This window comes from Haliotis rubra, unplaced genomic scaffold, assembly GCF_003918875.1.
Source record: "Haliotis rubra isolate DU_JTF1 unplaced genomic scaffold, ASM391887v1 Scf661, whole genome shotgun sequence".
Classification (NCBI taxonomy): domain Eukaryota; kingdom Metazoa; phylum Mollusca; class Gastropoda; order Lepetellida; family Haliotidae; genus Haliotis; species Haliotis rubra.
The window spans coordinates 463,998-490,334 of record NW_025767370.1 but is presented as its reverse complement, the minus strand read 5'-3'; the positions used below and the strand labels follow the sequence as shown (position 1 = coordinate 490,334).

Below are 26,337 nucleotides of genomic sequence, written 5' to 3'. Positions count from 1 at the left end.
ACATTCCAAATGCAATACAAAATATACTCACGCATTTCTGCCACAAACACCACTGAAATACCCGTCCGAAGCTCACGACAGGACAGTCTCTCGGAATCTGCCTTTCACCCACAGTCACGCTTTAGTAACTCGCGCACGCAGACATCGCGCTCCTTCACACAACCGGGTGCGTTTAAGCGACCCGTACTCACGACGAAAACGCACAACAGAATAGATCTTGACAAACAACGAATAATATCATACGAATCTGTTTTGTTCGAAGCTCCCGAAGGAACATTTGCGTATCCAAAGTTAACAAAAGAATAAATCTCGTAATAACGACTAATAATCTCGTAGTTTTGTGCTTTTATCATAATTAATATGGATCAAAACTAGTTTTGACAATTGTTTTCATGTCCATCACAAAATGTCACCAATCTTCTTCCATTTCACAGCAGCAGCCTCACTTGTCATGTTACCAGCAACTGCATATACTATTCTCGTCCAGGTGTTCAAGGACGACTACCAAGTCGTGAGGAGCATGCCCTGTTTCAATCACACATCAGGTCCATGTCCAAAGGTGACCAAAGAGTCTCGTCCATTTACTCTTCGGTAAAACTTTCACTCACTGTTCGAGCTGAACTGCGAGTTCTATTGTACTTTATTGGGAGTCGTTTAAAGGACCATTATCCCGATGTGGGGTGATCTGACTGATCTGCAGTGGGCTGTTTCGGAACATGGTGACATGAAAAGAACCGGCCACCGCTGTGCCCTGTTATGTAAACGTAACGGTTTGTGTTATGTTTATGTAACTACCTGTGTTATATTTCTGAAGCACGACGTAAAACCCAATTTCACCTCACCTCACCTGTGTTATATTTATGCAACTTTCTCTGTTATGTTTATGTATCTCTCTCTGTTATATTATGCAATTATCTCAGTTATTCTTATGTAACTATCTCTAAAATGCTTATGCAGCTATCTCTGTTCAGAATAGGTGTTTTGATGGGTATCTCTGTGTTGTCAAAAGTACCAACAGTATTAGGAAAACTTCAAAATCGCTTCGTCCTTTCAAGGCCATTTTCATATGTTCACCTCTTATCTCCTTGACTGCCTCACAGAAGCTTATAAATATTATTTCTGTCTTCTCTGTAGGCTAAACAGCCCAACACCTCGAACACACTCCTGGATTGCCATGAACCACAAAGACGCTAACGTTTTCTTTGGTAGTGTTACAGTCTGCAAGTCAACAATATGCCCCACTGACATCTGAAACAATATTAATGGAATATGACATTCTGATCAGGTTGCATAAAATTATATGAAACAATTCATTTCACTCATTATGAGCAAACCTTGCATATGAGACGCCAACTCACGTCTTTATGAGAAGTAGGTTTTCATTGGAGTGATAATACACCGAAAACTATGTGTTGATAGACTTGTTACTGAAGCACCGTCTGTGTGACGCAACGCACATCGTTACAGCGCTAGTCACTGGGTCCAAAAAAATGATACTACTACGTAAATAGCTTGAGGTCTTGGAATACCTCATATGAATTATATTATCCAAAAAAGAAACCCATAAGCATTTTGTATTTTTAAAAATCTATTAACTACCTATTGTGTTCAAACAAGTGTCACAATATGTAACGGAAGTGTTAATAACAGTTTACCCAATTGTACAAATAAACATCGACTTTACCTGAACATTTTGATTTTGATGAGATTTCTTACAAGGATTAAAAACGCATCGCCACAACGCAACAGACATCACCTTCCAGTTGAAATTGTGCAGCAACGAGCATGCACTGTCTGGCTATAAATATCCAGATTACTTACGGAAATCGGCATTCGCTTTGAAGGAGTTTCAAGGTCAAATCACTACACCACGTCTTGACGCTGCGACACGGAACATCGGCATTGAAAGAATGCACGCTGGACATTACCAATCTTCTGTTGTCAGGCGTCTGGATGTTAGTCTCAGCACGATATCACTGCTTGCAGCTCGTTACAATCAAACAGGTTTAACAAATTACCGTCCCCTGTACAGGCAGACCTCGTGTAACCACTGCTGCCCAAGATCGGTACACCCGGGTACAACATTTGCGTGATGATACTGCCACGGGAGAGAGCATAGCAGCCAGGGTGCCTTGAGGAGGATATCCTGCCAAACTGTACGGAACAGGCTGAGAGAGATTGGACTGAGAGCCAGGAGATCCGACGTCGGGACCGTGGTGCAACGTTGTCACCATCGCGCTCAGCGTCTCCGTTATCTAAAATTATCCACTTGGTTGTATAGAAATTTCCTTTTTCTAAACTGATTTAAAACTTCATGCACTAAAGTGGACGAGTTATGCATGTTTTTTTGATCGTATATTTAGTTGCAGCCATTCTGAAAAATGATCTGATGGCAACATTTTCGTGATTTTGAACCTCATGAGCAACGAAAGACTTGATATTAACGGTTGACACATTCTCGTCAAAAGAGTGCAATAAACGTCCTTAACTCATTTACAATGAGGAATATCTTCTGCAGCTTCGATTGTCGACACTGTGGCTAGTACCGGGGAATTTGTTTGTACGGAGCGAATCCATTTTTGAATGTGGAACCGCTACCGGTTCTATTATTTGTCTGGATCCCTCGAGGATATGGATATATCTGAGCACATCTACCATCGGACAGGAAGTTTATCGCAACTCATGGCCACGAATAAACGAGCTAACCCAAATCACAAATCATTAACACTTTTATTACTATACGTTATACACAGCATATAATTACACTTTGAAAACAAATTGTGTCTTTTTTGTAATATGTTTAGACATGTAACAAATATTAATGAACTTGTACACGTTAAAAATGCAACAATGTGGGGTCCATTGTGTGAGTTCAATCCCGCTTGACGTTTCTGGAAAGGGACACGATCATGACAACACGTCCTCCCTCATTACAAGTGTTCTGGTCGAGGCAGTAACTTTGGTACCATGTCAAACAATCAACCATACACAGGCCCGTCAGTCGTGATCAGCAAACAGGAAGTAATGCGCGTCCCCCTCGACCTGGACAACTTCAAGACTGACATGCTTCACTGACTCACCTTTGAGACCAGTTCAGAACGCAATAGCAGCAGCATACACCGTCTTGTAGCCATGAGAAACACAATCCCTCTGCAGTAGTCGTTCGAGACAAGCTGCAATTGGCTGCTCAGCGTTGACCGTTGTTGCACCCCGGACGGCGTCAGACAGGACGTCAATTTGCTCAAAAGTCACGACAACCACAGCTTTCCGTCAGCAGAATAGTGTTTTCCAACGAGTCATGTTTTTACAGCAGATCATTTGTGGATGGAAAAGAACTTGTGTACCGTCGTCCCCCTGAACGTTACGTCAGTGCATACAGTGAGATCGATTTGGTTCTGACAGTGTCATGAGTTTGGAGTAAAGCAGCAACAGTACAACAAGCTGGGATCGGTGTGTTGAATTGGGCTGGTTATTACCCACGTGGTCAACGTATGGGTAGTTACATATTAATCTCGTACGTCACACGAGTGTCGTATCGCGTTGACCTGGGGCTCTTTTCACGAAGCAACCTTTACTAAGGTGATCCTTAACTCCCATTCTTTAACATTGCTCTAAGGTTACCTTAGTGACTTACGATAACCCTAGTGCTTTGTGAAAGGAGGCCCTGTCCCGTAACGACTCGACCTGACATTCTAACGGTGTGATTGGATAACCGATGACCTCTCAATTAGGTCACGTTGTGGCGGAACTACTTTCTCATTCATAACAAACACGTTCATTCATTCTATAACATATAATACACGTTATAATAGTTCAGCGCAAAAGTGTACTTTATTACACTATACATGGGAGTAGAGCAAACTGTATTTCTTTTCTAAGAAACCAAATTTAATACTTAACGACGATAAATTTAAGGTAGAAAACAAGCAGAAAAGCGACGATGCTCAAGGCTAACTGACGCGCTGTTCTAATGACGTACCTGTTCCCCTACGTTAAGACGCACGTTTCCAGAAAAAAAAGATAAGATAAACAGTTTGATGACTATATATTACTTCAATTATATCTGTTATTAACGTACACCATATGGGAAATATGAACGTCGCATTTCTACCACCAACGTAAGTTCAGATCAGTACATCCAGATGAAGCTGACAAGTCAGTCGACATTCCACGGTTGCATTGTGGGAATGTAAACATTGCGAACGTTGCTGTCGATGTTTAATTGTTAGTCGAATTGAGACAATACATCCGTCGAAAACAGGCGTAGCAAGCCATTTTTTTATTCGTGTGAGCCCGATAGGTCGCAAAGCTTTATATTAGATAGTATTGAGGGCTTGCCCAACCTTTTTAGCAACAATCATGTGTAAGTCCGTCCTTTTTTTACAATGGTAGATTCGCCCCTGTGAAAAAACATGAACGTAATGTTTCCACCAGTGACGTTAGCTAAGCGAAGCAACTGCAAACCACGAAACAGGGTGGTACGGAGTAGTTTACTAAACGAGGCGATGACAACTGGCATGCATCGTGACGTCGGTTACCTTCGATAACGATCTGGCAGACGAGAATGGCTTAGTGACGTCAAAACAGTGTGACGTCATGCACAAAAATGTCCTACAGAACCAAATTCTTCCGCAGCCTCATTATGAAACCGGTGTCGGTTTGAAATCATATAATTAACATAAATACGCTATTTTGTCAATTTTATGCAGGGGAATACGTGGGTAATAAATAAATGACCGAGCGAAAGTGAGGTCAGAAACCATACAAAGATCACGAGTTTCGTATAATTCGTATGTAATGAGACCGAGTGTAGTAGTCTCTCTATATATATTTATTGACCTTACTATCATTTGTGACATGAATTGGGGAAGAAGGGTATACAGATATCGGCCAACGTCGAAAAATTGACCTTGGCCTTGCGACAAGAGCGGAAGAACATTTATAGGACGTGTATCACATGTCATGCTTCTGTCAGTGCTGATAGAGGCCACACAAGATATTGGCTGAGGTCACAGGGGTGCAGTTATACGTCATACTACTGTGTCACTCATAACGCGTCTCCTTCAGTCTGTTGCCGTGCAAGTAGATTTACATTAACGACCTTCCTCTCCTCACACTTTGTGACATTCCAGAATGTAACTGATCAGCTTACCAGGCCATTTAATATTATGACCCATTTGTATGAACACATTGCTGAATGGTATAGTTCAAAATAGAACAGACCCGTGACGATCCAGGTTAGATTTGGTCTTCAGTAACCCATGCTTGTCGTAAGGGGCGACTAACGGGATCGGTTGGTCAGACTCGCTGACTTGCTTCACTGTCATCGTATCCCAATTGCGTAGATCGATGCTCATGCTGATGATCATTTGAATTGTGTGGACCAGACTCGATTATGTACATACTGCCGCCATATAACTGGAATATTGCTGAGCTGGGAGTTAGAAAACCAACCAACTCCTCTGTGATAAGACGGGGTAAGCAATTGTGTTTTTCTTTGGCCTTACCTTTATGGCTCCTGGCAGCTTCTCTCTCGCCAGGCTGATTTCATGAGAGAAATAATCACTTATTTCACACTTCTTTGCTCGACCAGCGACTTAAATTCTCTTGTCCTAGTAACCATTAAAAACATATTATAATCGTAGGTTTCCCCAGCATGTGTGCACCTCATACTTTTCACAGCATCTGCAGCGATGGACATGTCACAAGATGTTAAGTCTTCCACGAGGTTGACACCATCTTTATTTACGCCCCCTTCCTTTGGCTTCCGTGCCATGGAAAATAAGTGTTTTCTTCTATTTGAGGTGACCTAAGACCTATATTTTCCCGTTCTTGTATTTGTTCCGCACTGTCGGCCTGTCTTGTGTGTTGACTTATTTGCCATCTTTAGTGTTGCAATGTTGCATTGATGCACCTTAACTTCAATATTGTGAAATTTTCTTGTTGTTCAGCTCAGCTTGGATTTATTCATACATTCGTCACCTTTACTCAGTCTTCTCACAACTGACCTGACAATATAATGTGTTTCATTAGCTGTAATATTTAACTGCGACAATGTGTCATTCACATTGAGGAACGCTTCTGCCACCGTAGTAAGGTCAGACTGCATTGCAATAAGTGCCCAGTGCAGTTCGCTATCTCGTCCGGGATCTGGAAAGGGTGTTTGGGTGTCAGCCCTTCTCATTTGTGCTTCTTCACTTATTCTGCTTTCGCACCTGCTTTGCGAGACATTGAGCCCAATGTAACAAATATGTACAAAACCGTGCAACACATGTACTCCCACGCTGTACAACACTCAATTAAGACAGAAATAGCTTCTTTGAGGCATCAATTCTGTTAGTGCATAATTTTGTTACATTCTGTGACAAAGAGTGAGTGAGTGAGTTAATATTTAACGTCACATCGGCAATATTTCAGCCATATCGTGACGAGAAAATTTGATATTGAAATGAAATATATGTATATTACAAAACCTGCCGACGAAGGACAGTAAAACAACTAGAGTATCACATATACAGATAAAACTAGTAATAGAGTCTAAAACATTTTAGACAACACAATATAAAATTGGGCTATAGATCGCCAACAACTGAAGGTAGATCACCATACTAGAAACCATGGGGACTTACATTACTTTCGCTACCTGCATGGATCCTAGTTGGATTTACACCATCCCCTCAGCAGTTGGCGATTGTAGGACAAGTTTAGCCAAAATTTAAATGAACAAATATACTACGATTAAAAATCGGGTAAGCAAAAAGTTAACTTTGAAAGTTTTGGGACTTACGTACCCTCTCAGGAGGACAATAATTTTACACTACTTCAACCCCCTTTGAGGATACAGCCACTAACAATCTCAGTTACTAATTCAAACTACCAATAATAAAATATATAACTATTTACAAATCACTTAACAAATCTAATTCTTTTAAAAGGCAATAACTAAATCAGAACGAACAGTAGTAAAAGATCCTTCAATGTTTTGACATTAAAATACTTATCCCTTGTGATGGAATATTCAACACAGTCAAGCAGGACATGCTTGACTGTGATTCTTTCATCACAAGGGATGCAAAACGGAGGATCTTCGCCTTTAAGCAAATATTCATGGGTATACCTTGTATGGCCAATGCGACATCGCCGCATAATGACCTCTTCAAATCTGGACTGACAAACCAAGTAAGTGTAACCAATATAGGGTTTTATTGCATGTAATTTATTGATACCTACTTGGGTGTCCCTTCTTTGCATCAGATCACGGATGTAAGATCTAATGCAAGCTTTGTAATCAGAGTATGGGATCAGAAGTGGTGTCACAGATTTGTTGAGTGCTGCCTTAGCAGCAATATCAGCCATCGTGTTTCCAGAAATACCAACGTGGCTGGGTAACCAACAAAAGACGATGTCGCATTGGCCAGTAGCAAGCTCATTATACAATTCAATAATTTCTAATAAAAGTGGATGTTTACAAGAAAGATTTTTAATAGCCTGAAGACACGAAAGAGAATCTGAAAAAATGATATATTGTTTATATTTACGGTGTTTATTAATATATTTAAGAGCTGTTAGTATTGCGTTTGCTTCTGCTGTGAAAATTGAACTGTCATTAGGTAGTCTGGAAGATATTGTTTTGGACCCAATGACAGTGGCACAAGCAACCGCGCCACCATCCTTGGATCCATCTGTATATAAGGATTTATAGGTATTATATTTATTTCTTAATTGACTAAATTCTTGTTTATACTGTAAATCATTAGTTTCGGACTTTTTAAATGTGGTTAATGTTAAGTCAACTTCTGGCCTCACCAATTGCCAAGGAGGAGAAGAAAGAAGACGAGAAGGAGATATATTATCCAGCTCAATGCCAGCAGCAGTAAGGAATGGTTTAATTCTGTGCCCAAGAGGCGGAACAAGAGAAGGCTTTTTGTTGTACAACTGCTCATAAGAAGGATTGAAAACACAGTTAAATGCAGGATTAGACTCGTTAGAATAGAGTTTTGTTATATACTGCAAAGATAGTTTGATACGACGTTGGGTAAGTGATGGCTCATCAGCCTCAACATAGAGACTGTCAATTGGAGAGGTTCTAAAAGACCCAAGACAAAGTCTTAGGCCTTGGTGGTGGACAGAATCAAGTAGTTTTAGGTTGCTGTTGCAGGCTCCACCATATACGATGGAACCATAATCAAGTTTCGAGCGGACCAATGAACGATATAGGTGGAGGAGGGTAGTTTGATCCCCTCCCCCACTTTGAGTTGGAAACAACTTTCAACAAATCAAGGGCCTTCAGGCATTTAGCTTTAAGTGATTTAATATGCGGCAAAAAGGTTAAATGAGAGTCGAAAATTAGACCCAAGAACTTGGCCTCCTTCACAACTTTGATAGGAGTGCCATTTAAAGATAGTTCTGGGTCCTTATGAGGCTTATATTTTCTACAAAAGTGTAGACAATTAGTTTTGGACTTGGAAAATTTAAACCCGTTTTCAAGACACCATTTATTTATTTTATTTAAACACAACTGCAATTGCCGTTCAATAGTATGCATATTTTTACCACGACAAGAAATATTAAAATCATCCACAAAAAGTGATCCATCAATTGAATCGTTTAAAACCTTGGATAAACTGTTGATCTTGATACTAAACAATGTGACAGACAAAATACTGCCTTGCGGGACACCCTGATCCTGATTGTAATGGTCAGACAGGGTTGAACCCACTCGGACTTGAAATTGCCTGTCTTTTAAAAACTGTGATATAAAAAGAGGCAAACGGCCTCTTAAACCAAAATCATGTAAATCCCTCAAAATGCCATGCTTCCAGGTTGTATCATAAGCTTTCTCAAGATCAAAGAAAATTGATACAGCATGTTGTTTATTTACTATAGCATTTTTGACAAAGGATTCTAAACGTACCAAATGATCAATGGTACTACGATTTTTCCTGAAACCACATTGGATATTTGATATCAGGTTATTGGTTTCAAGATACCAAGTTAATCTATTATTCACCATTCTTTCCATGGTTTTACAGACACAACTCGTTAAAGAGATTGGTCTATAATTAGACGGATCAGTATGATCCTTGCCTGGCTTTGGAATAGGGACTACAATGGCATCACGCCAGGAAGTTGGGAAATTCCCTGAAGTCCATATTGTGTCAAAAATATTTAAAAGTGTTTCCAAACATGATTTCGGTAAATGCTTCAAGAGCTGATAGTGTATATTATCAGCTCCTGTTGCTATGTATCATGAGCTTGCGCAAGGGCAGTGTGTAGCTCATGTAATGAAAATAATTCATTATAGTCTTCGCCATTGTCTGAGTTAAAATTTATTCTTTTCTTCTCCTGTTGTTTCTGATAGTGTTGAAATTCAGGGACGTAATTCGACGAAGAAGAGTGTTTGGCGAGAGTGTCACCAAGCTTATTGGCAATGTCAGACTTACCAGTTAATATATTGTCACCATCCTTGAGATGATGAACAGTAGATTTGGAACCTTTACCCTTAATTCTTTGGATCATGTTCCACACCTTTGATATTGGTGTGCGTGAATTAATTTTAGATACATAATGTCTCCAGGACTGACGTTTACTCTGTTTAAATGTACGTCTTGCCTTTGCGTTGTTTATTTTACAGTATTAAAATTATGAACTGTAGGGTGTCGCCGGAAATACTTTTCAGCCTTTTTCCTACATTTTCTAGCTCGTTTGCAATCATCTGTAAACCATGGTTTACGTATGTGTGGGTTCATAGAGGACTTAGGAATAGTGTCATCAGCTATACTTTTCAATTTCTCTGAGAATAACTGAATTGGGTCTGAAATATTTCTGAAAGTTTCAGGCTGCAGTGTTCTGGAACAAAGAGTTTGAAATAAAGGCCAGTTTGCTTTGGCAAAATTCCATCTGGTCACAGGTGGTTCATCAGTAGGGTTTATAGCTTTAAGTAGTGTAGGGAAATGATCACTTCCACATCGGTCATCATGGACAGACCAGTCAAATTCATTTAGTAAACTGGCATCTGTCAGAGTCAAATCCAATGCTGAATAAGTTCCCGTGGCAGGATGTAAGTACGTGTTGGAGCAATCATTTAAGATACATATGTTATTGTCAGAAATAAAATCTTCAATTACTTTGCCTTTAGCATTAGTACTAACGCTTCCCCATAGAGGGTTATGTCCGTTTAAATCACCCATGATAACACAGGGTTTGGGAAGCTGAGCATATAAAGCTTGTAGATCAGCCTGCTGTAACGCCGAAGAAGGTGGAATGTACAAAGAACAAAGTGTTAAGGCAATGTGAAATGTAAGTCGAACTGCAACAGCTTGAAGATTAGTAGTTAATGGAACAACACTATGAATAACATCCTGTCTTACCAAGATAGAAGAACCTCCAGTGGCTTTTGCACCTGGAGGTGAAAAGTGATTATACAAATTATATTTTCTGATATCACATTTATCTGTGTCTCGAAGATACGTTTCTTGTAGACACATTACTGATGGTGTAAAATCCTGTATTAAAATCTGTAAATCATTAAAGTTATTCCTAAGTCCTCTACAATTCCATTGGATTATGCTGGATGACTGCGTCATGGTGGCTCTATTGGCGATCGTTCACGGTGTGAGGGGGCGGATGTTTACCGCTCTGAGACAAAGGGGTTGTGTCCATATCAAGAGCTTCAAAGAGTTATGGACAACTATATCTGAAGATGAAGTTTTCCTGTTTGTCTGTTTTCTATTGAATTTCTTTCTTTCATTTTGGTCAAAGGTTGAGAAGCTGGTGGTGCTGTGACTGGTACATTGGGAACATCAAGTACATTGACATCAATCTGAGCTTGATTTACAGTTTGGGTTGAAGATGTGTGAGACTCACTGACTGAAGTTATGTTAGAGGGTTGATCTGATTTGAGCCATGTCAAATCAGTCTGAACAGAAACTGAAGTGCATTTAGTAGTAGAAGTAGCAGCAACTGCAGAAAAAGTTCTATTGAGTGGAATTGGTGACTGGTTTTCAACAAATGTTTTTGCTTCATAAAACGAGATGTTTTTTTCATGTTTGACCTTAAGTATTTTAGACTGGTTTTGCCACACAGGACATAACCGTGATGAAGCAAGATCACTGGAAAAAAAATCCATCTTTCCAAGCTTGGAAATGTCTTGGAAAGATGATGTTTCCAAGACATTTCCAATTTTGGAAAGATGATGTTTCCAAGACTTTCCAATTTTGGAAAGATGATGTTTCCAAAAATTTCCAATCTTGGAAATATCCGCAAGGGGAGATAACTGGTGGGTGATGGTAAATTACTGTTCTGCATGGGCTAATTGCAATAGTGGCATGGGGCGGCATGAGTGTTTCATGGGGTCGTTAAGGCGACTGGCGGTAGTCTTTGATGTTTGGTGTTGTTTTAGTAATGATTGTTTAAGGGGTTAACGAAAGGATTATCGACTTGACTAGTCGAAATTGCAGTGAACACATTTTAAAGGTCACATAAACCCTAGAGGGTACAAATGCATAAATCACTAACTGGCATCGTTATAAATGAAACCCCGTCATTAAAACTACTCATTTCAACCTTTAATTGACTTAAATCGACCTTTTTGACAACAGTGCACAATTCTCACCCGCGAACGAAATTTCAACCAATCAGAGCGGCGCGCCTCTGTGACGTCATATGAGGAATAGCTTTGAGAGCCGATGCAGAATTCATCTACATTTTAGGGGGTAAATTATCGTGTTTACAGGCTTGTATAAACCTGAAATCGTGACAATTGTTGTGGAAAATGAAAGCTATATGTTCTCACAATCTACTGTCATTTAATTTTGTCTCCTGCTTTGCCTAGTTTCCGAGTTACAACTTGTTTTCATAGACGATTCTGTCAAAATCGATTGGTGTCGTTAGGCCCTATTTGTATAATGACTGATCCAAATTGATCCCATTTCTGTGTTATTTAATCATGTCATGTAAAAATCTGTTTGTATTCTCAAAACAGTGTCGGCCCATAAGTTTTCACATGCAATACAGCAATTAATACTCCCTCGTTGTAACCCGTGTTAGGTGGTATAAACCTACACATGTTATTTGTCATCATTCACTTGATGGTCAGTTAATGAATTTATAACAGGTATAATTAGTGGTAACACACTTAGATTACCCGACAAAGGTTCCCATTTGGCATTTCTTGTGTCTGGAGTAAATATTCAACATTATAAACATCGATCAAAGGATTAACCGATAACACGCTGATTGATTAATTACTTTTATCTTACACAGCGGAATTGTCAAAAGGTAGTGTTTATGTATGTAGATTTACTAATCTATACTGAATACACTCTGTCGTGTCAGTGTCTGCGTAAAAACAACGTCCTTCTTTCAAAGGATTAACCGGCACTACATTGATTGATTGCCCATTATTGGCTAACTAAATTACTGTTTTTAAAGAAAGGCGGACATTATGCAATTAGTTGCCAGGTGTGCTATCTTGGGTGACCAATGAGACAATACACCAATACCTGAAAAGATTTATCACTTTTTCGTATATTAAACTGTTAAAAGACACATCATTTGGAACAGTTTTGTGGATATTGATGGATACATTCCTCGAACAAGGTAATGGCCTGATATTGTTCCTATAACTTTAATCTGTTTTAATTTTGATATTTGCATTTTGTTTTTATTCATTTGTCGTAGCATTCAACAGAATCATTGTTTTCGCCGTGAAGTGTAATGAGACAGACAACATGCACTAGGGTGTGTGTGCGAATTATGATTCACATTGGCAAACTATAAAATGTCTAGATATTACAGTTCTGTTATAAATTCACTATAAGTATCAGCAGATCATCTGCTTTTTATTTAGTTTCAAAATGCATACAAGTGTGATAATAAACTAATTAGGATTATAAGACCAAATATAAAGACGCACATTGACTTGTATCTACATACTGGTGAGTGGACATTAACCATGGGAATGTAGCAAGAAATTTATCGCGCAGTATTGTGACTTCGACCCCCACCTCGCTTCCGTGGAAGAAATCGTTATGTTATAAGTTGTGTCATGCAAAATCCGTTTGGTTATGATTAAGATTTTTTTACTTTTAAAAATGGCGGCGCCCTGTCGGGAACATCCGCCAGTCTGAGGATAAATGGTATTTAGGTTTGTTTTCACCGAGTTACAAAATCAAAACTACTTTCTACTGGTAGTAAAATATGTATTTTATTGATGGCCAATAGCATTTTGCATGACATAGCGTATATCATAACAATTTCTCTCGTGGCAGCGAGGTGGGTGTCAATATAATACTACTTACAATATTATTGTTACTTCGACCACAACCTCACTTCCGAGGAAGAAATCGTTATGTTACAAGTTGTGTCATAGAAAATCTTTATGGTCATCAATCATATGCATATTTTACTACAACTAGTAAGTAGTTTTGATTCTTTAACTTCCGTGAAACGATCTGAACACAAGTAAGATATCGTTTCAGGCTTCCACAACGCTCGCTTCGCACTCACAAACATAACCCATTTAGCACGAACTGCGGGGTCCTGTGGAAATCTGTGCATGGGGACACCATCGCCCGACCCTAGGAGCAATTGACGACAAAGCAACGATTCGGCATGTCGTCGTTGATGTCGAGAAATCATCAAAATGATGAGCGTGCTACACATTTTCTATACAACTAACTGAAAATCGTTCCTCATATGACGTCACTGCAGTGCTCTGGCGACAGAGTTACGTAACCTGTCTGTGGTTTCGTTGGCGGGCGAGAGGGAAGCAGGCGACTTTTTGGCCACTTTTAATCGCTCGGTATTAATTAACCACAAGTTTTTAAAGAATAAATTTGGTGTTCCGCATAAGACTAACCACAAATCTTTCATATGTAATGGTTAAAAGAGTAACAAAAAACAAAGTTTAGTGGTTCTTTAAGTGTTCAATGTTGTGGGTGAAAAGTGAATTTGTCACGTTCAGTTTAAATATGTATCATCATAAGCTTATATCTAGTCAGTGAGAGTTAATTTCGTACAAGGGCCACCGACCCGTTTTACAATTATAAAGATGAAAATACAATCCAGCGCCATATATAATATTAAGCTGTATGCTAACGTGTACAATGTCTAATTTAATCTTATACTCTATATTCAAAAACTTCGCTCTTTTGTCAATGTTTCACATGGATTATTTATGTAGTATTGTGGGAGAAGACTGTTTCTCAGATCACAGTAAAATGAACATTCAATAACGAATTGGTACTCTGATTCAATGGTAAGTACAATACACAGAGGGTAGAATCACTCATGTTGTTTTATATTTACTTTTCGCCCTTATTCCAACATTAAAGGATGGTCTGAACAACGAAACTTACTCAAAGCAAAACGAATCGTTGCGTTGCTGTCAATCGTTGCGTTGCCGTCCTGGGGGGTCGAGTGATGGTGTCACCATGCACTAATTTCCACCGGACCCCGCAGTTCGTGCTAAATCATTTAGTAAATGAGTTATGTTTGTGAGTGCGAAACAAGCGTTGTGGAAGCTTGGAACGATATCTTAAATTTGTCCAGATCGCTTCGCGGAAGTTAAAGAATCAAACTACTTACTACTTGTAGTACAATATATATATGATTGATGACCAAACATATTTTCCATGACACAACTTGAAGCATAAAGATTTCTTTCTCGGAAGCGAGGTCGTGGTGGAAGTGACAATAATATTGTAAGTAGTAGTTTATATTGACACCCACCTCGCTTCCTCGAGAGAAATTGTTATGATATAAGATATGTCACGCAAATCCTATTGGACATCAATCAAATACATATTGTACTACCAGTAGAAAGTAGTTTTGATTTTAGTAACTCGGTGAAAACAAACCTAAATAGCATTTATTCTCAGACTCGCGGATGTTCGCGACAGTGCGCTGCCATTTTTAATAATCGTAACATGACGGGCTAAAGTCTGTTAAAGAATTAATGAGATTATGGTTTGTTTTCATCAAGTTAGAAAAGCAAAACTACTTTCTACTCGTAGTTAAATATGTATTTGAATCATGGCCAACAGGATTTGGCATGACACAACTTATAACATAACGATTTCTTCCTCGGAAGCGAGGTGGGGGTCGAAGTGACATACTGCGCAATAAATATCTTGCTACATTCCCATGGTTAATGTCCACTCACCAGTATGTAGATACTAGTCAACGTGCGTCTTTTTTATTTGGTCTTATAATCCTAATTAGTTTATTATCAGGCGATCTGCCTTTACTTATAACTTGAATATCTAGACATTGTAAATCATAATTCGCACACAAGCCCTAGTGTATGTTGTCTGTCTCATTACTTCACGACGAAATCATGGATTCTGTGGAATGCTGCGACAAATGAATAAAAACAAAATGCAATTATTAAAACTAAAACAGGTAGTTATAATGATGTCAGGCTATTACTTTGTTCGAAGAATGTATCCATCAATGTCCACAAAAACGAGCCGTATGCCATTCACCTGCAGCTGTTCCAAATGATGTGTCTTTTAACAGTCTAATACATGTTCACGAAAAGTGATATATCGTTTCAGGTATTTCACATTGGTGTATAGTCGCATTGGTCACCCAAGATAGCATACCTGGGAACTAATTGCATAACCTCCGCCATTCTTTACAAAAAAGTAATTTAGTTAGCCAATAATGAGAATCAATGTCTTGGCGGTTAATCCTTTGAAAGAAAGAAGTTGTTTTACGCAGACACAGACACGACAGAGTGTATTTAGTATTGATTAGTAAATGTACATACATAAACACTACCTTTTGACAATTCCGCTGTGTAAGATAAAAGTATGGGTTAATCCTTTGATCGATGTTTATACTGTTGAGTATTTACTCCAGACACAAGAAATGCCAAATGGGAACCTTTGTCGTGTTATCTAAGTGGTGTTACCACTAATTATACCTGTTATAAATTCAATAACTGACCATCAAGTGAATGATGACAAATGACATGTGTAGGTTTATACCACCTAACACGGGTTACAACAAAGGAGTATTAATTGCTGTACTGCATGCAATTTTAATTGCATGTGAAAACCTATGGGCCGACACTATTTTGAGAATACGGACAGAACTTCATTGTTGCAAAAGAAATACATATAAGCATTTGCTGTGTGCTAAAACTGTATTTACCTAAGTAAATTTCCAGAGTCTTCTAGCAATAGCAAAGTGCAAGGATGTGTTAAAAAGGAATAACGCAGTCAAACAGTTGCTGTTCGAATTGCATGAAATATGCAAAAAGCATGACATATTCAAGAACAATGTTTCCAATTTTGGAAATATGAGATTTCCAAAAATGTACAATTTTGGAAATGTCCACAAAGGGAGATAACTGGTGGGTGATGGTAAATTATTGTTCTTTGCACGCCCCAGGACCTAATCCCTTGTTGATTGATGAGTGAGTCAATGCAGTTAAGAGTCACCAATTAACAAGGCCTACTGCCTTGGCCTTATGCCTCTTAAAGAAGTCTCTGGAAGTAAGTTAAATCTTTGATGGGCATTAAGAAGTGGAATGCATTACTGTGACCTGATTTTCACCTGATGAAGGAGCAAGCATATGCTCCGAAACTTCGTGTTATTCACAATAAAGAAGTAGAATCCATAAATCTTGTTTTTCTTATTAAAAAGGTAAGTTATTAAAATCTGCTGAGCTGTAGGTTTGTTAATCATGTCGCGATGTGATTATCGCTCTAACACACCTGAGAGATTCGTCAACAGTGTGGTATGCACAGGCGGTGAAAATTGTATTGTATTACATTGGGTTGGTTGCATATTGTTAACATTATTCCATGGTCAATATCGCAATGTTTCTGAAATGGTAGTATACGGAAGTTTGTTTATAGAGTGATTCTTATCAAATTAGATATTTCTTTATCGTCCGAACAGAATTGTTTTGGATGTTTTGTGTGTGTGTGTGTGCATGCACGCGTGTATAACATCTATAACTTGATAGGTATTAATTAAAATCAGGCCGATTGTAACCATAATGACTATATTGGATGGAACACTCCAAGAACAAAAATAATTTCACTCTTCAAAAGGAACTGGAACAGTAACATTTTTCATGTTTTCATATGAGCTTCAAAACATTGAATGACATAAATGCTGTATGATGAAATGGATCAGAGATCATTAGAATGGCATACGTGACGTGTGAATGACACGTGTAATGGTCAAAAATATATAATCACTATGTTAGTTGACTCATGTCCAGACACGTCAAACTGGTACTGATAGATTTATATCTAATATGTAAAAATTCAGTATTTCTTAGTACCTGAAATAGAAAACACGACTTTGGAATGAGATGTCTTAATCTGAGATTAATCTGTTAGGTAGCAGTTTACTTAAGTAGAACTTAAATCAACTTCAAAAGATTGGTCATTCGCAAAGTGAAGCAGATTTCACTTATACTGCAGTAAACAGTATGGGGATACACAACGAAACATACCACTTATGTGATAACAACTCCCTGTTTATTGCATAGAGCGGCATGTCGATGTACAACGTTCAGGATAGACAAGCTGATTGAATGTTGATTGATTCCATCACTTGGAAAAAGGAGTGGATTTAGACTTGTTGATCTTACTCTCCTCATGCCCCCAACTATGTGCTACTTGCTGAATCACCTGGTGTTAATTTGCTGCTAGTCACTATGCATATATACTTCTGTTCACCTGGTAACTGTTATCTTGATAACGGTGTGAGAATATACATGGAAACTCCCCCTCTATCGACCTTTGGTCCAAACAGATGAGCTAAGAGAAATGTTGATGTCCCGTCCGCTAGCAAATTAACATTGGATTATAGAGACAATGATAGGCCTACGTGTTGATAGAAGAGGATATTCCGGATTATGCGAATGAGAGCACACCTAATGAGAAAACGAGCCAAATATATGTATAAAGATAGTGTTTCATTTCAGTCTCAGCATATAAACATTGAAATATAAAACACATAAAAAACATAGAAGGCGTAAGCCACGAGTGGTAACGGGAGACTATATGGACAGATTTTATTTAATCATGTTACAACATGCTACATATTACAGGAATTTTTAATAAATAGTTATATTACATCATATTATGAAATGTTTCAAAATATTACATAATTATAAATATACATACACATTTATAAGTACATTATAAATATATTAAAGATGTGAAAGAAGAGACGCTGAATCAGCAAACTGTCTAACAGTTAACATTCCATTTTATTTTGAAACTGGTGTCTCAGTTCTTGAAGATGTCGTTCAAGGTATCGGTATTTCTTCGTCGTGGGTTGTCTTTGGCCTTCGGCATATTGCACCAACGAGGTGTAGGAATAAACTTATGTTCAAGTTGAGCATTAGCCATTTCGAAATCGAATGTACACTTTCATGCTTCTTCTCATTATACATCCCAATGTAATTAGAGGGGAACTGATCCAGAGCGATTAATGTTTCTCGCCAACAGTCTAATTACCAAACCAAACTGCAAGCTTGTCGTTATCTGCTCCTTCGACCGTGACGGACACAGGGACTGGGCTTCTGGCCACCTTGACAAAATTTCTTCAACCCAAACAGCGGGACATTAGGAAGGGTGGATGCTCATCAGATGCTGTTACATGTATTTGAGAATACCCCCAGTAGTTCCTGTCTGATTGCAATAAAGTATACCAGCAGTGTATGTGCTTTTCGGATTTTTTAATGCATAGATGGCATAGTGACTGATTCAATTTTTCAATTTGATTTTATTTCTGCGTTTTTTTTACCTCGATATTTAATCATGCCATGTAAACATATGATGTCTATTACATATTCTATTTATGACAAATGAAAATGTACTTAGGTATATACAATTTTAACTTCAGTACACATCCAATGCTTATATGTATTTCTTATGCAACAATGAAATTCCGTTCGTATCCTCCAAACAGTGTCGGCCCATAACTTTTTTCGGGCAATTAACATTGCATGCAATTCAGCGATTACTATCCCCTTTGCTGTAACCAGCTGAGTGTTTGGTGGTATAAACCTACACATGTTATTTGTCATCATTCACTTGATGGTCAATTATTGCATTTATAACAGGTATGATGGTAATACCACTCAGGTTACCCGCCAGAGGTTCCCATTTCGCATTTCTTGTGTCTGGAGTAAATACATGTACTCAGCATTATGAATTGATGGTCTGATGTGACAAATGTATTACATGTTATGTAATATGCTCATGGAACTGCAGCAAGACGAATTATCAGCTGAGATACAAAACAAACATTGATCAAAGGATTAACCGATAACACGCTGATTGATTAATTACTTTTTTCTTGCACAGTGGATTTGTCAAAAGGTAATGTTTATGTATGTAGATTTACTAATCTATACTGATTACACCCTGTCCTGTACCCTGTACCTGTGTAAAAACAACATCTTTCCTTCAATGTATTAACCGCCAGTAAGTTGATGGGGGTGTTCCTCTTTTGCCAGTCGGGCAAGTTGTTTATTTAAGGCGTAAGAGGATCACCAGACCATGTTAATTAGCAAGACAATGGTACGGGTGGGTGGGGAGTGTTGGGGAGGACATGACCAAGCCAAGAAAAACACAAGTGGATTTAATACTGATTATTGGCTAATTAGATTACCTTTTTAAAGAATGGCGGACATCATGCAAGTAGTTGACCAATGAGATTATACACCAATGTGAAAACTGAATCGATGTATCTCTTTTTCGGGTATTAGACTGTTAAAAGACACTTGGCATGGAACGGGATTCTTTGTCAGCTGCAGATCAATGGCATATTGTTCCTTTATGTGGAGGTAGTGTCCCATTTTTGACAGCGTCTTGGTCACTAATTCGCGAGGTTTCGCTCTCAAACCTGGGATAACTAGCTGCACCAATTAAGGGTAGTTATGTTAATGCAATCACCTGAGAGAAGTACAGAACAAGTAAAATTCTTCAACACTAATACAAACTAATACGAGACGAACTGCCAGCAGGAATGGTACCATTATATGGAGATATCAGTGCCTGAAAACAGCCTCAGTCACTACAATAGCAGATGGGACTGTTGTCAGAAGAGGGGACAAACAGCATACACATCCAGACCAAAGCTCTATTGGCTCCTATATCCAAATTTGAGGCTGTCAAAATCGGGACTTAACCCATGTGGATATTGATGGATACATTCCTCGAACAAGGTAATAACCTGACATTGTTGCAGACTTAAGTTGGTTTTATTTCTAATATTTGCATTTTGTTTTTATTCATTTGTGGTAGCATTCAACAGAATCATTTGTTTTCGCCGTAATGAGACAGACAACATATACTAGGTCATACCTAGGGTGTGTGTGAAATATGATTCTTGTTGGCATTCTATAAAATGTCTAGATATTACAGTCATGTTATAAATACGCTATAAGTATAATCGTATGCTTTTTTATTAAGTTTCAAAATGCATGCCAAATATGGCAATATAATAATTAGGATTATAAGACAAAATATATAGACATACATTGACTTCGTTTTTTTTCAGTCCTGACATTTTTTACCACTGGCAGATGATTAAACTTCAAAGTGTTTTCATTTCATTTTCCAAATGATGGAAATATTATCGAGTAAAAAAAGATTTTATTTTTGTTGATCATTCTACACCTATACGATCAATTGCACATGCGGGTTGCGCAGCAAAGGTCACGAACCAATCGAAAGTACTGGGATATCATCCGGGTACTCAGGGGAGAAAAGCAATAACAAAAGCAACAACCAGTGCGCGGAAATTGCTCTGGATCAGTGCCTTGTTAAATGTGTTTACCATATGATTGTTTTGATCATGTTTTTACACGGTCGGCTTCAGTGTGCGATGTGTTCACTTCCATCAACCACCAGCTTGTAATAATACGTCACATGAGATTAGCCATGTGCTAAAATAACACCCAAACTTTAAAGCGTACCCCTTGTCAATGTCGTGAGCCTTATAAGAATCGAAAGGTCGGCTTCCTGAGTCGACATCTCAAACTATGGTATGTAAGTGGTAATAATTCCCGAGCATTAGAGAACAGATTGACTTGTTTGGAATTTAACACAGCAAAAATAACTCGGTTTCCGCAATGCGGAAACCTGGTAGAAAGTGGACTGAAACTTAAGTTTCCACCTAGAATCCAGTGAGTTTCCGTTCTTTTACATTGAGTTTCCGCAATAACGGAAACTTACAATTACCCACTTTCCAAGGGTTTCCGCAAGGTTTCCGTTACCCACACTCCAACAGGTTTCCGCAAGGTATCCGTTACCCACACTCCAAGAAGTTTCCGTTGAGTTTCAGTTAACTTTGAATCCATCAGGTTTCCGCAAGGTTTCAGTTATTAAGACTCCAACAGGTTTCCGCATAGTTTCAGTTACCAACAATCCGACATAGTTTCCGCATAGTTTCAGTTCCCAGCAATCCGACATAGTTTCCGCATAGTTTCAGTTACCAACAATCCGACAAGGTTTCCGCATAGTTTCAGTTACCGGTTTCAATTTCAGGTTCACGGGTTTTCATATGCGTTTCAAAGAGCTAAATGTAAACATTCTTCTTTATTTATATCATAAACTCTTGTTCAAAACAATATAAGCAATTTGTTATTATCATGACATTTACTAAAAGAAAAACAGAATATATAATAAGATTCATTGTTTTATTTTCTCAACATTGTATGGATTAGCATTTAAGGCAAATAAAGATCATACATATAACTAGTAATATAGCACTAAAGAACAGGGCAAAACATGTTGGCATAACTCAATCCAGTTTTAGAAATCATATATCATTTATAACAAAGTTGTAATTTTTCATCAGTTAAACTTTCATTCACTTATTATCTTGAAATAGCATGTTAGATACGAAATTTATTTCTAAAATCAGGCTAATGATGAAAAATAACAATAACATACAACTTAACACAGTGATAAAACATAGTTGCATAGGACATTTATTTGCACGCCTTGGCATTCAGCCACACACTCTATGTCACAACTATCGCCAAACATCCACTATGATATACAATAACAACATACAGCTTACAATACAAAAATAAAATAAAAATTACATTATGAAATTGAAAATAAATTCAATTAAATTGCAAGAGCTGGTCAGTGGGCCCTGTAAGGGGCATCCCTGGGCGGAGATCCCTCTGTTACTTTGGTTGGATGCCTCATCCTCGTCCTCCTGTTGGCCTTGACGAGAGCAGTGGAGGTGTAGATTCTTTCCAAGTCCAGTGTCGTCGTGTATGCCATAAGCTTGCTGGACTCACAGACAAAGGGGACGGAATGCAACTAATTGACGTCATCTTCGTCACTCACGACTGGTGATGTCATGTCTATGGTGAGTGTTGTCGCTACCTTTTTCTATCGTCTATCTGGCCAATCAATAGATGCAAGTCTGTTTGGGCGTTGTGCAAGTTTCTGAAAATGGCAGGTTATAACGAATTACTAGGTTATTTTGATGAATTACACAAACATCAATCAACAAGAAACTGACAATGCCAAGGATGATTTAAAATGAGTAATCCACAAGTAAGTTTGAATAAAAGAGAACTAAATTGAACAATCACACTTTGCACTAGTTTTCTCAAAACTCAAATTATGCAATTCATCACACTTCATTGACCGAATGTAATATCTTATTTTCTAAAGAGGACACAGAATCCATACAAACTTTGCTCTGGAGTTACATGCTTCCCAGACCAGAGGTAGTAATATGTTATATATAATATCTGAACATTTATTGCATTTTCTATGTAGTAATAATGGTACTAGTAATAGATTTTCATCAACGTTGTGGTGTCCACCTCCGTGATGTTGCTGGAATATTGCTAAAAGCGGCGTAAAACCAAACTCTGTCAGGCAGTTGTATTGTTGAAGGCACAAGTATATTCACCCAGTAGTGACTGTATGTTTACACCATTACGTCTTTGAGGTGTATTTAGAAGTGAATAATACAAGACGCGAATGTTTCCGGATGTCAAGGTCTTTATTATGTGAAAACACAATGTTTCGGAGTGAATGCTTACACCTGACGAAGGGGTAAGCATTCCTTCTGAAACATGTTTTCACATAATAAAGGAGTTGACATCCATAAACCTTGTCTCTACTCTATGAATTGGAAATAATTTACTACTTATAATGAAAGTCACTACAGATAGGTCAAAATTACCTTCACACATGTTTCAGCTGACCATCCTTGGTCATTCGTTATACAGTCTGCAGACTCATCATCAGCTGAAAAATAAACAATAACACGTTACTTTTCTTTGCATTTCTCCATTCATTCATTTGAGGTTTAACAAACCCCAAACAATTGCAGCGACATTTATACCAACAAGCAAACTACAGATTTATCACTTTAAGGTTATGCAATGAGTAAGTGAACGGCCTGACATAAACATCCTGATGAATGAAGTTCAGTTATCTCATGTGACATAACCTTGGAGTAATTACGGTATTGTAAAATCAAGGGGTCAGTTTTACTGCCATTTCACACAGGTGTGAAGTTTATTTGGTCCAATTTGAAATCATGATTAAGTTACCGGTTATTCAAATCCATTTGCAAATGTAACTTGAGTATGGTTCATTTTGTGAAAATGTATCTAGGGAAGCATAATAATAAAATATTCAAAGTGAAATTACGTCTATGTTTCATAGTACCATAAACACATACCTTCAGTTAGAGAGGGTGATCTTTTCTTCCAGGAGTGGTCGTGACACGTTTCCTCTCAACAGCCTAAATGGATAAAACAAATCAATTAATATACAATCTTTTTGCTATATTTTTCAAAATTGTAGTATATTTTCGATAGACACTTATTTTACTTCACCAACCTTTGAAAATAGTTCGTGCAAAACTGTTTATACAGTCAGGGGACTTAAATATACGTCAGTCGGCAAAATTCTCATAGACTTGCATGCTATTTTAGTGTAGCTATGTAATTTTCATTAATTCAGTTTTCCATATTTGGTTGTCAAATTATGCAGGCTGTTAGGAAATAATCTTGGTCACAGATACATAATTTTCCGCATTGTAGTTACATGAGCAACATATATACAACATTGCGTATTCTTTCCCCATAGACCGCCATGTTAACCATGACACGCATTGAATTGAAAATAAAACGGAAATTATGTCTTTGAAGCTGAGATGATTCAGAACCCATGTGCAAAATATGAACAATATCAAACGGATATCAAATAAATTCAAGACATATTTCTAGCTGCACCAAATTAACATGTAAGTCGAATAATGCATAGTGGCGAATACCTATGGCCACTGGCTGTAATTCGATAGATTAGCTTGATTACCAATCCGGATTATCTGTACGTAAAGTAAATAATTCATAAAACGTTATTTGACAACAAAACAAATTGGTCTTACCTGACAGGGTCGTGGTACTGCGAGTTTTTCGCAGCCATTTCCATCTTTCTTTCCAGGTAGCGAATTCTCTCTTTCAGTGCTTTGAGGAAAACTGAGGCGGCTTTGAAAATCGCGACTCGCAAGGCTCACGGGAAAACACTTTGTTGTTGTTTTCAATCTAAATCTAACATTACAGTTTGACAATATCTTTCCGCGTTATACAACAAAATAAACATACACTATACACATAAAATGTCAGCTGTGTGTTTTTATAATGATTTAGGTAGTCTCGCGTGGACGTGATCCGGTCGCCATTGTTTTATTTGTTTACATTGCCGACATCAAAGGGGACCGTGAAAGGTGGAAATGAGCAGATTGAATGTGAGTACCCAACAGTGGGCTTGTATGGGCTTAAGGGTCTTCTCATCGCATTATGGGCACTAATTGCTCCTCCTCAGTGTCAAGCATCAACATGTAGGCCTAGAGAAGTGAATAAATCTGAAAACATATTCACGTTACTTTAAAAGTCCTCATCGAGCTCCATGAGTCCTACTCATAAGAGATTGTGTTAGTGGCAAATAGGTGATTTTTCAAAACCCTGTCAGGAGTAGGCAATATACGTTCTGCTGGACGTAAAACTTCACCAGGTAAGTAATTTACCTATTGAGCTCAAAACATGCACATGTATTAGACATGCTTATATCATGTTCATTCTTTTCAGTTCTACACGTAGATCTACGTACATTCCCTGTATTATAACTTTACTTATCTAATTATATGTGATGTCAGCTCAATATATCTACGTGAGCGAGTTTAGTATTACGCCGCACTCGGCAATATTCCAGCTATATGGCGGTATTTATCCAATTATACCAGTACATCTTTTATCATTTTATTACCATTAAAACAATTATAACATATACTTTACACTCATAGCTTTGTGTAATAATTTAGGTAATCAATTATTGAACCTCTTAGCCTTACAATGCATTGACACAAGTCACGTATAACATTTCTAAAAGAATCATTGTTTCAATTATTTGATTTACAGATACGTATTGTGGATCCACTGACTTGTTGGAGATTGACAAGAGGCTTGGCTTGGTAATCATTTATAGTTACACCATACCATGCTCCTAATTTCATTAAAGGAAATCTTAAAACAATATTTTTTATTCATCAGCATTTAGTCAAAAACAAGTAAACACTAAATAGATACATAGAATAAAATTCTTTATCTTTGTGAAAAATATAATCACTCAAAATGTAACAGTGCGTGGATTCCAGTGTAACCATAAGTTTAACATATGTTATATATGGGATTACACTTTCATAAGTTAAGATATGTTGATATGTTTTTCAGTTCCAAGAAAAAGACCCAGTTTTCTGTCCGCACTGCCAGTCGTTTGTTTCAAGGAAACAAGGAATCCTCTGGAATGGACGGCAGTTTCTCATCAGGTTAGTCCAAAATACTTCACTTCATAGGTTTCATTTAACGACTTCAGTTTGATCTATCCCATTGCTATCCATCATATATCAATAATGAATATATTTAATTATTGTAATTTGTTTGATTGGCATTTAGAAGTTGGTGACTTATACCGTTGTCGAGCAAGAGTGTAATTATTGTATACCAGATATGTAACTGTAACTGAAAGTGAATAAGTTGTGCTACACATTTTACAGTTTTTAAATTAAATTAAAGGTCACATAAAAAAATAATATTTTATGTTACTATATTGCTGGGAATGTTTCCTTAGAGAGTTGATAAAACTAAGAAATACCCACGATTTTTCATTCATGGGAAATGTTAGGTTTTGTATGCTTTTCTCAGTTGAGTTGGTCATTTCAATTTGAATAAGATCACATATATAATTATGTGTTACATTCAGTGTTTAAACATAATTCGTATCTATTTAAAATATGTATGTACCGTTTTACATA

The 26,337-nt window shown here is 37.8% G+C and overlaps 1 long non-coding RNA gene across 1 annotated transcript; it reads right to left on the bottom strand.

Annotated features, from left to right (window-relative positions):
- Positions 1 to 4,601: 4,601 nt before the first annotated feature.
- On the bottom strand, positions 4,602 to 26,337 carry LOC124257482. The gene is made up of 4 exons (XR_006893287.1): positions 26,327 to 26,337; positions 21,219 to 21,227; positions 6,199 to 6,203; positions 4,602 to 4,817 (listed from the first exon to the last, which is right to left on the bottom strand). It is a non-coding gene; the product is annotated as an uncharacterized LOC124257482 (long non-coding RNA).